The sequence below is a fragment of the Aulonocara stuartgranti genome (genome assembly GCF_965226115.1).
Source record: "Aulonocara stuartgranti genome assembly, chromosome: 23".
NCBI lineage: Eukaryota > Metazoa > Chordata > Actinopteri > Cichliformes > Cichlidae > Aulonocara > Aulonocara stuartgranti.
In genome coordinates this window covers 44,076,265-44,093,039 of record NC_138958.1, presented here as the reverse complement: position 1 = coordinate 44,093,039, position 16,775 = coordinate 44,076,265, and the positions used below count along the sequence as shown (strand labels likewise).

The following is a 16,775-nucleotide window of genomic DNA, read 5'->3' as shown; positions in this document are numbered from 1 at the left end:
TTTTACTGCTCCGCCCTAAACACAGAGGATGCTGGGACTTGTAGTTTTTACCTTGTGTGATATTTATGGCTGTGACACTAAATCACAGCATGTAAACTTCCTGCAAACATGTCACAGGCGATAAAAGTTTCACATTAAAGGTGAAGTTATTTTTCTGTCTCATGTTCAATAAACAGTGAGCTGGGAAAACTGAAGAACAGACTTCAGACGTTCCCTGCAGAGTTTCTGCTGCTCGGTCGTCTGCATGTTGCTGAGACTGAGCTGATGATGAAGCTGTGATGGGTTTATGGCACGTTTGGTTCTGGAGAAGAGTTTTACTGTCGGTGCAGGTGAAATGATCAGAGGTTACAGCCTCTGGTTAAAGTGGAGGCAGTGATCAGGACAGCTGAGCAGCAGAGGTCTCGAGGGTCCTAAAGTGTAAAAGCATCAGAATCAGAATCAGAAAGGGTTTTATTGCCAAATGTTGAGCAGGTTTACAACATTAGGAAATTGCTGCGGTGCTTCAGTGCAAACATACTGTCATAAATTACGCTTAAATAGACATGAAAATAAAAATAAGAATAAGAATTAAAAGTGCTAAGTAGATAGATATATACATGATATATACATGAGTGCAGGTGGTGATCAGTGCCAAACATGGAATGATGCAGTGAACACAGCGTAGGGTGTTAGTGGTGGGAACAGTCATACGGTTATTGTTCATGTGTCCGACAGCAGAGGGGAAGAAACTGTTCTTATGGCGAGAGGTTCTGGTGCGAATGGACCGGAGCCTCCTGCCTGAGGGGAGCAGGTCAAACAGACTGTGTCCAGGGTGAGAAGGGTCAGCTGAGATCCGAGCTGCACGCCCCAGTGTCCTGGAGGTGTACAGGTCCTGCAGAGATGGGAGTCTGCAGCCAATCACCTTCTCAGCAGAGCGCACAACACGCTGCAGTCTCTGTTTGTCCCTGATAGTGGCTCCAGCGTACCACACAGTGATGGAGGAGGTGAGGATGGACTCGATGATTGCAGTGTAGAATTGCATCATCGTCCGTGTTGGCAGGTTGAATTTCTTCAGCTGCCTCAGGAAGTACATCCTCTGCTGGGCTTTCTTAATGACGGAGGTGATGGTGGGCTCCCACTTCAGGTCCTGGGTGATGGTGGTACCCAGGAAGCGGAATGAGTCCACAGAGGTGATGGGGGTGTCAGTCAGGATGATGGGGGGGAGTGGAGCTGTGTGCGTCCTGAAGTCCACAATAATCTCCACTGTCTTCTGGGCATTCAGCACCAGGTTGTTGTGGCTGCACCAGGACACCAGACGTTCAACCTCCCTCCTGTAGGCAGACTCATCCCCGTCCGAGATGAGTCCAATAACGGTGGTGTCATCAGTGTTAGTAACACAAAGATCACAGAATGGGATCATCCACACAACACTAACATCTAAATCCACGGCAGGAACTCTTCCAGTGTCCTGAAAAATCTGTGTGCACGATGCTGAGATTAAAATCTGTCTGCTCATTTTAATGCAATATTTACTAAAGTCTGGTAGAAGTTTTACTGATTTCCACTCATTTCCAGACGTGTGGATAGGTGGTGGGTTGTAGAGCAGACTGAAAGCTTTAAGTTCATCCTCTGATTAAAAACTCAGACCCACAGATACAGGAAGTATAACCCTGGTGTAAGAAAGGAAACAGCAACACGGCAGCCATCTTTTTCCTCCCATGCTGACCAGTGTCCCAGCAGAAGCTGGGGTTTGTTAGATCCTGTTCGATCCAGAGGAAACAGGCTAAAAGAGTCGATCAGGGGGGATCATGGTTTTATTATGTGCTCGTTATGATTGAAGCTCTGGTTGTGTGTTAGAGACAGAACCTGCAGATTCCTCCACTCTGCCTCCTCCTCTGCAGGAATCAGCCTCTTGGCTGGTTTTATTCACCAACGTGAATAAAATCATCAAACTAATCCAAGTTCATTGTGAAATGCCTGAAAATGGAGGAATAAATCTGTCAGTTACCGTATAAAGTTTGAGTTTGTCAGTGTTTTACACGGAGACGGTCGTCAGATGTTGAATGTTTAGCATGAATGTTCCACATCTGGAGAAACCTTCAAGATTAAAGCCAGTGAAAAGTGAAGAGTTTCTGCAGCAGCCGCACTTCCTGCAAATCTGTTCTTTCAAAATAAAGTGAAAAGTCTAAATTTATATTCACGACAGGTTTAAAGGTGAAGGTGGTCACATGGTTTTAGTGGAATGCCTACGTGGGCGCGTCTGAGTGATTTTGATTCAGATTCGTGCAGCGTGGAGCAGTAAACAGTCTCACAAATGTCTTCAAACTTGTGGGGACGGGCATTTTGGTCCCCACAAAGACATGTAAACATGCACACACACAGGTATTAATGACCTCACAGGTTCATGTTTGGGGCTTTTAGCATCTTTGTGTGTCGCTCAGATTTAATTCACTCTTGTTTTGAGGTTTTGTGCCTTTTTGTTTCATTCTTTGTGCGTTTATTTTCTCTTTAAGCCTTTCAGGACTCGTGCTGTTGGCTTTTTCCTGGTGTGTTATTAGTATTTTTCATTTCTAAACTTATTCTAAAAGAAGGACCGATGGAACATTGATGTGAAAATAAACATGATCATTTAATGTTTTTGTCAATCACAGTGTTGGGACTAACGCGTTATTAAGTAACGTGTTACAGTAACTACGTTATTATTGTGGTAACGAGCACGGTAACTAGTTATTATGCTAAAATCAGGAACACGTTAGTCATTACTGGGATTTAGATAGGCTCGTTACTCGTTACTTCGTGTGGTGGCTGTCGCGGAGCTTCCACAGATTCAGTAACATTAGCAAGTGGTGGAAGCCAGCAGGTGGAGGAGGGAAAGGGATGCAGAAGGAAAAGAGACCCGAGGCAGCCGCCGGTCCAAGTGTGAACTGAACTTCAGGTAAGAAGTTATGACCTGCAGTCTCTCTGGGTCAGATATAAACCAAGTTTAGGTGGAGTTTATTTTTGTTATTCTGACTTTTTCCGTACTGCATACTAGCTAGCATGACAGAGTTTCTATACAGCTGGGTGGGTGCTATGAAGTTAATGATGTTGAACTTTATTTTGTTCATAAGTTATTAGAATTGCCAACCGTCTCATCTGGTATTCAGAGAAAATATTACGCATTTCTTATTGAGGTGAAAAGGAACAGTTAGTCCCGTAATTCAGCTACAATGAAAAAGGCACAAAGCTGGAGTTATTCTGTGTCTTTGCTGCACAGCTGCCTCTTCTTCTTTCATTCTCCCCCTCCCTCTCCCGTTTCTACTTCAATCATGAAAACTGATCAATGATCAGCTGATCGGCTCTCTTGTTTGTTTATCTCCCACTTTGCATCAGAAAGAGGAAACCAGCGGAGTTCACGTTAAACAACAGCAGCACGTTTAAGCTTGATCAGCTGTTGTTAGAATTTATTTCATATTAATTTCTAGTATCAGCTGATGTTTGCTGGAGCCACAGCTGCAAAAAAGCTGCTGGTCATGATGTCGGTTTGGTTATGTGGTGAGAGGGAAACATGAAGATGAAACCAGGAGATGTCCTTACTGAATCATCAGAGCTGTGATGGAGAAACAGGTTTACCTTTTAGGTGACATGAATGAGTTGAAGGGAAGTTATGAACTGTTTCTGAGAGACAAATAACACCAGGATCCTTTTTTAGGTAGCTGACAGCTGGTAACTGTGCAGGGGCAGCTCTAGCAAAGTTTTGCCAGGGGGCCAGGTAGGGCATTAACAGGGAGAGGGGGGCACAAAGAAATACTTTTCTTTCTTATTCTCGTTTAAAATGTCTAGCTTTTAAAAAATAATTATCTGAATCTTACAACAAACGATTGATAGATTGATGCATATACACCATCAAGACAGTGAGCATCACTGTCACAACAGTGTTTGTTTTCATTCAAAGGCTTTAGGATTTTTGCTATAATGGTGGGCCGGTCTCTAGTCAAAATGCCCAGGCTGATTTTTTTGTCCCAGTCCAACCCTGTATGCAGCTCATCTGCAGTCTGGTGTTACCTCCATCTTCCTATTCAGAAGGCAGAATTTCCGAGTTCTGAGTACAATCGACAGCACCACGACTGCAGTTTTTGTGTTGGATGTAAAAGGCGCACATGATGCTGTGACGTAGGCTAGAATCATGGTGGCGGTCAACGGCGGTCCAGGCGTGGGATTTCTCTCGTGGAAATATGCACATTATCTTTTCCTTTCTATTGGTAGGTGGCACAGTGCACTTGTGGCAGGTAAGCAAGCTAGAAGACTGGCAAAGTTATGGAAGCAACACATTAACAAGAGAATTCTGAGTAAAACCAAAGTTACTTTCCCTAGTAACTAGTTACTTTGAAAGTAACGAGTAACTTGAAGTAACTGAGTTACTTTTGATAGAAGTAACTAGTAATGTAACTAAGTTACTAATTTAAAGTAACTTACCCAGCACTGGTCAATCATTAAAAATAAATCCTGGTCTTTCATTTTGCTGCTGCATTGTTCACAGAAACACATATTTTCCTGTTTCTTTCTGTTTGTGTGTTTCTGCTTTTGCCTGTTTAGAGCTGCTGAGCAGGAAAACCCAGACGAACAAAAACCTCTTTTAAGTAAATGTTTGAGTCACTTTGGGTCTGAACTGTAAAAATCTGCAGACTGAAACAGATTTGAAGGCATCACAGGAACAGCCTCACATTCAAAACATGAAAGAGAGGACTTTTATTTTGAAACACTCAGGAAATGACAGAGGGAAAGTTTTTTAATTAAAACAAATTATTAGTTTATACAACCACCAAAACTGTGATGATCCTCCTTCTCCCTAAGATGGCAAACTGAAACACAAGTTTCCTTGTGGCTCAGGAAACTAACCACTCCAAGTTGGTGACTTTTGGAGATTTATTTTCCTGGATGATTGAGAATGCATCAAGACGAACACAAAAGGAAGTTCACCGCTTTTAGCAGCTCCCCCCCAGACAAACAAAGAGGCAGTTGGCAGTTAGAAATCAGCAATCATTCACACACCCCCACTCCCCTCCAGAATTCTCAGGTAACAACCTAATTTACATATGAATGACTAGCCAATTTAGCTTCCACTTGGCTGAAGCTAAAGCCTAGCTAAAAGCCTACCAGCCATTTGGCAACTCAGCCCATCACACGTCCACGTCTCTCCTTGTTTCGTCTTTTATTATGAAAGGGTTGTGTTTCCATGTTCAGTGTGTTTCATTTTGCTTCCCCTGTGGTGTCAGGTTCATTTGTGTCAGCTGTGTTTCCACTTCCCTCCTTTCTCTTCTGTGTATTTAAGTCCGCTGTCTTCCTCTGGGCAGTGTTGGTGCGTTTTCCTCCGTTCACGTTATTCCGGGTTTCAGGTTATCTCCTGATTCTGTTTAGGTCCATGTTCATGTTCATGTTTTTTCATCAGAGTTTCTCGCATGCACCTCCTCGGATTCATGTTCATGTTTTTCTTGTCATAGTTGTCATAGTCATACCGAGTTATTCCCAGTATAGGTTTTAGTTTTAGTTTCCGCTCCTGTTTGCTGGGCCTTGTTTTGTGTTCGTGTTTTTCAACCTAATAAATGGTTTGTTTTTTTGTTAAGATTCAGTTCCATCTCTCCCTTGTCTGCTTCCGGGTTCATATTGCAATCACATCAGCCACAGTGACAATAAACTTATTTTGATTTTTAACTTTCTTTATTTTTTCAACAATATTATGTATATATAAACATTTTGCATCTTACAATATAAAGCCTGGATCCTGCACATATTGCACTTTGAACTTGAACTGTGTTGTCTGTTTATTGGAGATTGTACTACTTGAATTCATTATCCTGGTGATATAACACATTAATTCTCCATTTGGAATCAATATAGTATATAATACAGTATCTGTCTATCCATCTATATAGCTATTGAATTGAACTGGAGTGAATGGAAGAGAATTAAATAATGGATTTCATGTTCATGTTTATCTATGTTGTAACAGTGACGACTTGAGACATCTGTTTGGCACTATATGAAGAGAATTAAATAAAATTTAAATGAAAATGATATTAACTGTATTTATACATTTTATATTTTTGGATGAGACACTGTCAGTGTGCTGTTATATAACTCAGGTATTTTTAAGGCCTGACTGGTGGCATTGGTGCCCATTGCTTTACTGTGCTGTTGGATGTGTATGTGGGCTATCCCTTGTACCTGACATTTGATTGGGCATCACTGTGTTGCTATGGTATGATCCTGGTAGTTGTTGTTAATAAAACAATAACAAATTCAAATTCAAACATTGCTGCATTCTTCTGTCACTGAGGATTCCAAACCTGCACTCAGTCTCCTCATTACTTTGGTATTGAACAGACAAACTTTGGAGCTCCTGCAAACTTTATTCACAAACTGCAAATATTTTACACAAATCTGCGACTGACAACAAGCACAGAGACTTCAAACAATCACTGAAGTAAGGACTGAAAGATTTACTTTAAAACAATAATGATTAAGACCTTTTTCGTAAGGTTGTTTTCCCTTGATTGCCAGCTGTTACTGTTTTTATCTTCATATCTTTCATATTTGTCCACCTAAACAATGCTTTAATGATACAGTTTGAGAAGTTTGATATGAATTTATCCAACTGACTTGAAAATGAAACTGACAACTGTCCTGTAATCTTACACAGAGAAACCAAATCCTGCGTCTTTGCCTTGACAGACGCCTAAAATGGCTCGAGCTGTGGTAAGTTACCCTTCACTGTGTCTGTTTCTAAACATTAAATCGTGTGAATTTTTAAAGAAAAATCCAACAACAACAATAATAATATGTAACAGAGCAAAACGTCAGATGACTTAAATGTTCCTCTGCAACACAAAGTCAAAGTCTGCCTCCTCCACAGGCAAAGGAGAAGCTCCCACGCTCATCCAGTGCAGACCGTTGTGCTCTGGACAATGAAGTTCCCGCTTTCATGTTCCGACCTATCAGCGCACCTGCATGTGAGCTCCTAAGTCCACCACCTGCTGATGCCAGCTTTCAGTCGAAGGACACAGACAAGATCATGCATCCAGATTTGAAAAACGATCGTTCATCCCTGGATGATGAAGTGATGTTTTTCATGTGTCCTAGCGATGTTCCTCTGCCTCCGAGACCTCCACCCACTGCAGAGTTAGGTCTCTGCAGAAAGCGCAGATATTCTACTGCTTTTTCTGTTAATGATGAAGAGGAACATTTGATGCCCAAACGCATGAGGCTGATGAGTTGGGATGTCTCTAAGTCTCCAGCTGCTGAGAAGGAGTATGTTTGCTTTACGTGTCCTGAAGACAAGAGGTCTGAGTTACCTCTCAGCTCCCTCCAAGGCCATCCACCATCACAGGTCAATAATAATGACACTGACCAGTGTACCATTCTGCTGCCTCCTGAAATCCCAGTGCCTCCACCCACTGCAGAGGTAGGTCTCTGCAGAAAGCGCAGATATTCTACTGCTTTTTCTGTTAATGATGAAGAGGAACATTTGATGCCCAAACGCATGAGGCTGATGAGTTCTGATGTACCAGTTTCTTCAAATCCTCCACCTGCTGATGCCAGCTTCCATGCAAAGTACACAGACAAGATCATTAATCCAGATTTGAAAAACGATCGTTCATCCCTGGATGATGACGTGACGTTTTTCATGTGTCCTAGCGATGTTCCTCTGCCTCCGAGACCTCCACCCACTGCAGAGGTAGGTCTCTGCAGAAAGCGCAGGTATTCTACTGCTTTTTCTGTTAATGATGAAGAGGAACATTTGATGCCCAAACACATGAGGCTGATGAGTTGGGATGTCTCTAAGTCTCCAGCTGCTGAGAAGGAGTATGTTTGCTTTACGTGTCCTGAAGACAAGAGGTCTGAGTTACCTCTCAGCTCCCTCCAAGGCCATCCACCATCACAGGTCAATAATAATGACACTGACCAGTGTACCATTCTGCTGCCTCCTGAAATCCCAGTGCCTCCAAGTCCTGCCCCTGTTGGAGTTCTAGAAACTGTTGATTTTCCTTGTGTTGATAATTAAATACATGTTTGTGGTAATAAATACATTTTTGAGCAAATACATGTTGAGATGATTTGGTTGATTATGATGGTTATAATTATCCAAACAGTATTATTCCTAATAAGATCTTTACTTTTTATACTTATTTTCTCCATGACCTATTTCGATGTCTATTTTGAAGATCCACTCATATCATGACAGTATGCTTATTCTCAGTAGAGTGTATAGCCACATGTGAACAAATAATAAATTAAAGTCACTCATTAACAACTTACCACATACGCCGGAGCTGAATTCAAGATGTAAGCAGACGTTTCACAGATATCTTGGTTGTCTTTCCATTTCCTACACTAACAGTATCCTGAGAATTGGCTTATAGAGCTGATATAAAGGTGAAATTTGATGACTTAATCGAAGCATCATCAGCTTAAATGCAAATGAATCCACTGTACTTGAGGTAACCTAACACTGACTGAAGAGAAAATCTCCGTCCCGGTTTCCCTCCAAGGCACGAGCACCGATAAGCAGAGTTCTGTCCTTTCTTTATTAGATTCCTAATTATTCAAAGTAACACTCAAGTATGCCGTTCAGCTGGGTTAGTTACAGCGCCGGGAGTAGCTTGGGAGAACAAGGAAACACAGACTGCTTCAGGTTGCTCTTCCAAAATCAACTCAAAGGTTTATTCAGTACAAAACAGCTTATATAGAGGAAAAAAAGGTTCGTGTGTCAGCAAGTTCTCAGTTCAAACCGGTACAGACCAAATAAGGAAACGTCTTCCTGCCTTGTGAGCAAAGAAGTATCCTTTGTGTAGTTTATCAGTTCAGCTACAATTTATGATCATCCCAGCAAAATACACTCCTAGACATAGAATACAGAGTTCTTTCATTAGTGAATTCTGAAACAAACCACCTGGCCTTTAACGAGCCTTTTTCTAAGAGATAAAGAAGGGAGGATGGGAGTAAGGAAGTGGTCTCGTCTCTGTGGTATTTTCGACCTTGGGGTACCAGCCTGTGAGTCTTACACATCAATTCTTGGGTCAGAGAGAAAGAGAAAAACAACTAGTAAATGGGCCTTATTGAGTAACAGTTTTCACTACAAAGCAATATCCTGTAAATGCTACCATGGTATCAAAATATCACAACAGTTCCCTCCTTTTATCATGAAATGATAACATAGTATAAAGACAGAATGTAATAACATAATATAAAGACAAATCATAACTGTAACTGGTCCTTCGAGCAAGCTTAATATCAAAAACTCTGAGAGCGTATACATGGTATCACACAACAGACAATAATCATCAAAAACAAATAATACATGCTGCAACGGTTACAAAGGCTACAATTAGTTCCCTCCATTTTCCAAACGTGTCCTGCAGCCACTTGTCTAGCCACTGACCGTGGCCTGTATCGGCAATTAGTTCTATCTGCAATGCTTCAAGTCTATTCATAGCTTGTGTGAATGGACCGTTAGGGGCGGTGTTATTGGGAATGAAAGTACAGCATACATCAACGGTTACTAGACCACAGGTACCGGTCCAATTAACAGGTAAAGCTAATCTAAGGGTATTATTGCACAACCAATAAGCGTTAGGGATTGCTCTGGTCAGGCGCGTGACCATGTGTGATTTAACTAACTCCCCCCAGTCAGTGTCATTTAATACACCCTCTGGGGGAACAATGATCGATTCTCCGCTCGAACTTGAACTGTGTGTGTGTTCCTCCAGATATGATACAACTTCAGCCACAGAGACAGCTAGCCATGTCTCATTACAGCGTGCACCTGGGGAGTCAGAGAAAAATGTATAGTTATCCTTTGTATAATCTATGTGTGTGTCTGGGCCAGTTAACTTTAGTCTGCGCAGACATATCATACTAGTATTAAAATGGAGAGGGATCTGTCCTAAGGGCAGTGAGGGCTTTAACCTATTCTTGGGGCGTTTCATTGGGGCGCAGGTCCCTGCGGTGTCATTAGATAACTTCAATAATTCGCCTAATGGAGTCTCAGGGTTAGTTGGTGTGTGTGTGTGTCTAAGTAGGCAGTCGAGAGGGCTCAGAGTCAACTGTAAAGCGTCTTTAAAGAGAGCATTATCTCCGCCGATTTTCTCTAGTCCCTCAGTGAGGGGGAAACCGGATATGGGGTATCCTACTATTACCTGTTCTGGATTAGCCTTTGAACAGACATAACAGTTACTGTTTCCTAAATCACGAGCGGCTGTTCTGGCATTTTCGTACCAGGAGTTGACTCCTGCTCTAGAAGGCGCATAAAAGGGTTTATTAGTGGCGTCTATGTTGTCATTTACTGATTTTAGGGAGCGTGAGGAGTGCATTAAGTAGGTGTCTTGCAAAATAGAGCATGAGGTATCGTCAGCAAAATATGACCTGCAGAAATATGAACATGGTTGCAGTTTACAATACAAAATAGCAAAGAAAAATCCTAAGGTTACTGCGATAGATATGATAAATAACCTAAATATATAAGAAAGACAGTTCTTCAGTCGTCTCCTGGCCTGGTCCCAGGTTCGAGAGACATAGAATAAGCGTCGTATGATGACAATGGGCATTTCATTTTCTCCATTATCAGGATGAAATGAGTCTAGCTTTATCAGGTTAGACATCATGTGGTACTTCCGGCTTTCTGTTCCTGCTGGATGTTTGAGTACCTTGTTGTTGTTCTTTCAGGCGTTGTGTGTTAATCAGTGATTGTGTGTGTGTATGTACATTGGATCCTGGCGCTGGCTCGCCGGAGATGTCGTCTACCCGTGTGTTTATTTGCTCTGGTTCCGGGCGCTGGCCCACCTGAGATGTCGTCTGCTTGATCCGACGCCTGAGATGGTCCGATTGGGCTGGTCTTAACCCTGCTGGCATGAATCCACTGAGGTTGTCCGTCTGTGAGGATGCTGGTTCTTCGTCACTGCCAGTACAGTCTGGGGCTGGAACACGCGCGGCCTCCCAGAGTGTCCTTGGTTTTAGCGGCTTCACCAACACGCATCTCCTTGTCTCCACTGGTGGAACTGTGGAGGGGAAAGGCTGAGAGAGACAAACTTTCTGATAGTTATTATTCAGTGTTTCTACCAGATTGTAGACATAGTCGGACAATGCAATATCTACATCACCTTCTGATAGTGGTGCCCCTCTGGAGGCTGACCATGGTGTTGGAAATGGTCTTCCCATGATTATTTCAAATGGAGATAATTTGGTTGCTGCGGATGGAGTCATTCTAATCTCGCAGAGGATTTGAGGAAGTAATTTGACCCAGGTCATTCCTGTTTCTATCATTGCTTTAGTCAGGCGATTTTTTATGGTCCTATTCATTCTTTCTACAACTCCTGAACTCTGAGGGTGGTATGGCACATGATATTTCCAGTCTATTCCTAGGGTTTTGGCACACTTTTGAATTACTTCTGATGTAAATGAAGGTCCTCTATCACTGTTAATTTGGTGAGGTATTCCGAATCTGGGTATTATTTCATTGCTCAACTTTTGACAGACTACTTCTGCAGTTTCTTTTGAGGTTGGATAAGCTTCTACCCATTTACTAAATTGATCCACTATTACCAGTAAGTACTTGATGCTTCCTTGCGCTGGCATATGTGTAAAATCAATTTGTAATGTATGAAATGGAAAATCTGGTTGTGGTAAATGCTGATGTTTTGCTTTTGATTTTCCTACATTAGTTCGTGCACATGTTAAACAAGTTGCTAATATGCTTTTTACTGCATGCAATGTTTCTTCAATTACAAATCTTGATTTTACAAATAAATCTTGATTTTACAAATCTTGATCTTGATTTTGATTTTACAAATCTTGATCTTGATTTTATTGCCCCTATTACCCCTCTTTGTCCGACATGACTCACCGTGAAAATGTCGGACAAGGACTGGCAGCAGGGAAGATGGGAGGGCAATCAAACCCTTAAGATTTTTATATAGGCCATCTCTGTCATCTAAGGTACAGTCATTATTCTCCCAATAGGTGTAATCAGATGCAGAGGCTTGCTCTTGTATGAATTTTAAATCAACATTTGTGTCTAAATAGTCTGGGAGTGTAACAAGTGGCAGCTGTAGGGGCACAGATAATACGTCCTGCGGAGGTGGGAGCTGCAACGCAGCTGCAGCCTTGGCTGTCACGTCTGCTAAAGCATTACCTGTTGCTTCGTCTGTGTCAGCTGTACTGTGTCCTTTCGTTTTTTACAACTGCAACGGCCGATGGCAGCTGTATAGCCTGCAAAAGTCTTTGCACAAGATCAGAATTAGCAATCGGTTTTCCATCAGCAGATCTAAATCCTCTTTGTCTCCACAATGTGCCAAAGTCATGCACAACGCCAAACGCATAGCGGCTGTCTGTGTAAATTGTCACACGTCTATCCACATGTAGCTCACAGGCGCGTATTAAAGCCATGAGCTCTGCTTTTTGTGCTGAGTGAAATGGTAATGAGTGAGCCTCTAGTATTATGTCAGGCAATGTCACCACTGAATAGCTACAAAGAAATGAGTTGTCATTCGGCCTTGAACAGGACCCGTCCACATAAACCGTGGCTGAGTCTGGGATAGGTGTTTGCTCTAAATCTGGACGTGGTGCTGTGGATTCCTGTATACGTGTCATGCAGTCATGAACATCAAAGCCATCCTGTCGGTCAGAAGAACACAGCATAGGATCAATAAATGTGCTGGCGAATTGGGTGTGCTGCTCGCTTTTATGGTGAGGTTTGCTGTGGAGGTCAGTGTAGCTTCATAACCTGAGCGACGTTGTGCGGTCATGTGTTGTGTAGTTATGTTTGCTAGAATGGTCGTGACCTGGTGATTGGTGTGTAGAATAGTGTCATGTGAGAGTGTGAGCTTCTCGCAGTCCCTTATCATGATAGAGCAAGCTGCTACTGCCCTCAGGCAGGCCGGCATTCCCTGAACAATTCAGGCAGCACCTTTGAGTGGCGGAGGTCAGCACTCCCTTTAATGCATTGAAAGAGGCAGTCATTTCTGTGGATCACAGTATTCGAGGAGGCTTGTCTTTTTACAACAGTCACGCAGAATGTGGTCATGAAAAGAACAGTCTGGTATCCACTGTCTGCAATAGTTCACCATGCCCAGGAAGGACAACATTTCCTTCTGTGTAGTGGGCCGAGGGACAGAGGTCATAGCTTTGACCCTGTCTGCAGTCATGGAACGTTTTCCGTGAGACAATGTGAATCCCAAATATTGAACAGAAGTCTGACAGTACTGCATTTTCTTTGCCGATGCTTTGTGGCCAGTCTGTTCGAGGTGCTGGAGAAGCATGTGTGTAGCAGTTTGACATAGTTCCTCACTGGAGCACAGAGGAGGAGATCGTCCAGTACAGCCCTCCAGAGGAGTGAAGCTGTCCAGGGTAGCACGGACCACCATTGAGAAAGCAGCAGGGCTGTCTATCATGCCTTGAGGCAGACGAGTCCAAGTGTACTGCTTATTTCTATGTGTGAATGCAAATAACGGCTGTGTGTCTTCATGCACAGGCACTGAGAAAAAGGCAGAGCATAAATCCACCACGGTAAAATGTGTGGCTGTGGATGGAATAGATGTCAATATGCTGGGGACATCCGGAACCAGAGGTGGCAAAGGGATAATGACTGCATTAATTTGTCTTAAGTCTTGTGTAAAACGCCATACGCCAGGTTTGTTAGGCTTTGGCACAGGATTGACAGGAGTATTATATGGAGATACTGTAGGCTTTATTACTCCTGTAGTCAATAAATCTCCTATGATGACATCTAGGGCTGAGGCTTTTTCGGCAGAAATGGGACATTGCTTGACATATACTGGCTTGTTGTTTTTCATGAGCTGTGCGTGATTAGGTATAAAGCCAATATAAGGTATAAGGTAGATCTATGTGTCGACATGGTTTAGTTATCGTAACCTATGTCTGAGTTATGTGACAAAATCACTGTTTGACCTTCACTGGTGTGAGCAGTTATCATGTTGTTGAAAAGTGTGAGAGAGACAAAAGTGTGGCTCCCAGATATGGGATTACCTGGCAGTGGTTTTTGAACACGTCTTTGGCACAGTGTGTGTCGTGGAATACCAGACAAAAAGGTGTTGAGTTCATTCTCTGCTGAGGCGTCCAGCTGACACAGAGGCTGTTCCTTCTCCATGGTACATAAGGCAGAGAAAACATAAGCTGTTATCAGTGTCAGCAAACATTTCACACTTTGTGTTAAATTAAATACACAAATTCATTTTTGCTCTGGGTGTCTGCGGCTGCTGGAAAACTGAGCTAAATTTGCACCTGTGGGGCCATTATTGCATGCTTCCCTTTGTTGCCAGTTACCTTGTCTGGAAGAGCTCCGCTGACGCCTAGTGGCAGGAACTTGTACTGCGTTCTGTGGTCGAGGCGCGTGTGCCCTGTTGGTGGCTGCAAAGCGACATTCTCTGGACCAGTGTCCTACCTTTCCACAGCAAAAACAAACATCTCTACTCTTATCCTTCCGTCCTCTGAAACTTCCTTCCTTCATACATTAATTTCTCACTTTCCTCTGAGCCTTCTACATCAAAATTCAACATTATCTTAACACTTTTAGTTTTCGTGGTAGTATCTGCACTGGCCTTCAGTTTTACTGACCTGTTTTCTGGCGATAATCGTTCGGGATAGGGCTCCGGAAAGAGATTAGAATGCATTGAACTTACAGTTTTTAAGTTGTAAAGAAAGTCAGTCACGTAAGTACTTCCGCATGTTCTGGTTACGTAATCATGGAAGTCTTCACCGATTCGCGGACACGTTGCACGTGACAGGAAATGGGAGGCGTACTGAGCCGTTATTTGAAACTTCATATTTTATTTTATTATTTTTTTGGTTTTACAGATAATTTCGATTTTTTATCGGACCTGTCTGTGGTCTTTGAATTATTCTGCACCATGTTCAGTGATTTCCAGAAGGGTTTACACGCTTTGAAGGATTTATGTTAGTATTTTGCTGTGGCACAGCTGAGGTTACTTTAAATTTATTGCTAGCAATTTTTGTTTGGGTGAGCAACTCTCACTTAACGAGCAACTTCTCGCTTAACGAGCAACTTCTCGCAAAACAACAGGCAACTTCCTGTGTCTTTCTGCTTTTAATTTACTGCTTTTAACCCTTGTATGGTAATCGGGTCTGTGAGACCCGTGTTCAGTTTTCTTTTCTTTTCTTTCGTTTTTTTTTTTTTTTTTTTAAAGAAAAGTTAAACAATTAATTATTCTTTCACGTGTAAATGTGTTGTGTCTTTCCACTTGATTATAACTGATTTATTCATAACATTTTATATAAAAGAAAAACGAGAAGCACATTAATTCATAGTAATTTAACATAAAATTGTTTGATAGTGTTAATTTGGAAAGCCACAACTCTAGCGGGTCCACCAACACCACACAAGGGTTAATTTACTTTATTCAGGGACTGAGGAAGTCGTCAGTGTATCTCTCTGGATCACTAAGTGAAACTTCGTCAGCATATCCCGTTTTTTTTATGGATCGATCACTGAGAGAGGTATAATACGGTCTTTATATAAATATGAAAGACGCATATTTACCTTCTGTCAGCCAATCCCACTTCTTGACACCAAATTGAAGAGAAAATCTCCGTCCCGGTTTCCCTCCAAGGCACGAGCACCGATAAGCAGAGTTCTGTCCTTTCTTTATTAGATTCCTAATTATTCAAAGTAACACTCAAGTATGCCGTTCAGCTGGGTTAGTTACAGCGCCGGGAGCAGCTTGGGAGAACAAGGAAACACAGACTGCTTCAGGTTGCTCTTCCAAAATCAACTCAAAGGTTTATTCAGTACAAAACAGCTTATATAGAGGAAAAAAAGGTTCGTGTGTCAGCAAGTTCTCAGTTCAAACCGGTACAGACCAAATAAGGAAACGTCTTCCTGCCTTGTGAGCAAAGAAGTATCCTTTGTGTAGTTTATCAGTTCAGCTACAATTTATGATCATCCCAGCAAAATACACTCCTAGACATAGAATACAGAGTTCTTTCATTAGTGAATTCTGAAACAAACCACCTAGCCTTTAACGAGCCTTTTTCTAAGAGATAAAGAAGGGAGGATGGGAGTAAGGAAGTGGTCTCGTCTCTGTGGTATTTTCGACCTTGGGGTACCAGCCTGTGAGTCTTACACATCAATTCTTGGGTCAGAGAGAAAGAGAAAAACAACTAGTAAATGGGCCTTATTGAGTAACAGTTTTCACTACAAAGCAATATCCTGTAAATGCTACCATGGTATCAAAATATCACAACACTGACCATGAACGCCACAATCACTGTGCGCCAGTCCAACACAGTGCTTTACTGTGAACTCACCACAGTACTGCAAACTAAAGTGTTTATCTTCCAGTCCAATCCAATCCATCTTTATTGAGAAAGCACTTTAAAAAACCCAGGACAAAACCAAAGTGCTGTACAGTAAATGAGTTAAGAACAATAGAATAAAACATAACAGTAAAAAAATAAAACACATAATACATAAAAAATGTAAACAGCCCTATATTTCAAAACAAGATAAAACAGCAAAAATAAACTAAAAAACTCAAACTAAAAACCAACATCTTACAAGGTGTCAAAGGTCAGGGTGAAGAGATGAGTTTTCAGGAGTGATTTAAGAACAGGCAGAGAAGAAGCCTGTCTAATCTCTAAAGGCAGATCGTGTCACAGTTTCAGAGATGCTGCAGCAAAAGCACGATGTCCTCTAAGTTTACGCTCAGTCCTGGGAACATTCAGGAACAGCTGATCAGCTGACCTGAGACAGCGGGTGGGTTTATAAGACTGTGGCAGCTCAGAGA

The 16,775-nt window shown here is 42.1% G+C and overlaps 1 protein-coding gene and 1 long non-coding RNA gene across 2 annotated transcripts in view; both read right to left on the bottom strand.

Annotated features, from left to right (window-relative positions):
- LOC309701483 (NACHT, LRR and PYD domains-containing protein 12-like) overlaps nucleotides 1-16,775 on the bottom strand; it is a 442,279-nt gene that overhangs the window by 128,029 nt on the left and 297,475 nt on the right. The gene's annotated exons all lie outside the window — the stretch shown is intronic.
- On the bottom strand, nucleotides 9,814-14,627 carry LOC309701580. The gene is made up of 3 exons (XR_014275140.1): nucleotides 14,587-14,627; nucleotides 12,146-14,409; nucleotides 9,814-11,028 (listed from the first exon to the last, which is right to left on the bottom strand). It is a non-coding gene; the product is annotated as an uncharacterized lncRNA (long non-coding RNA).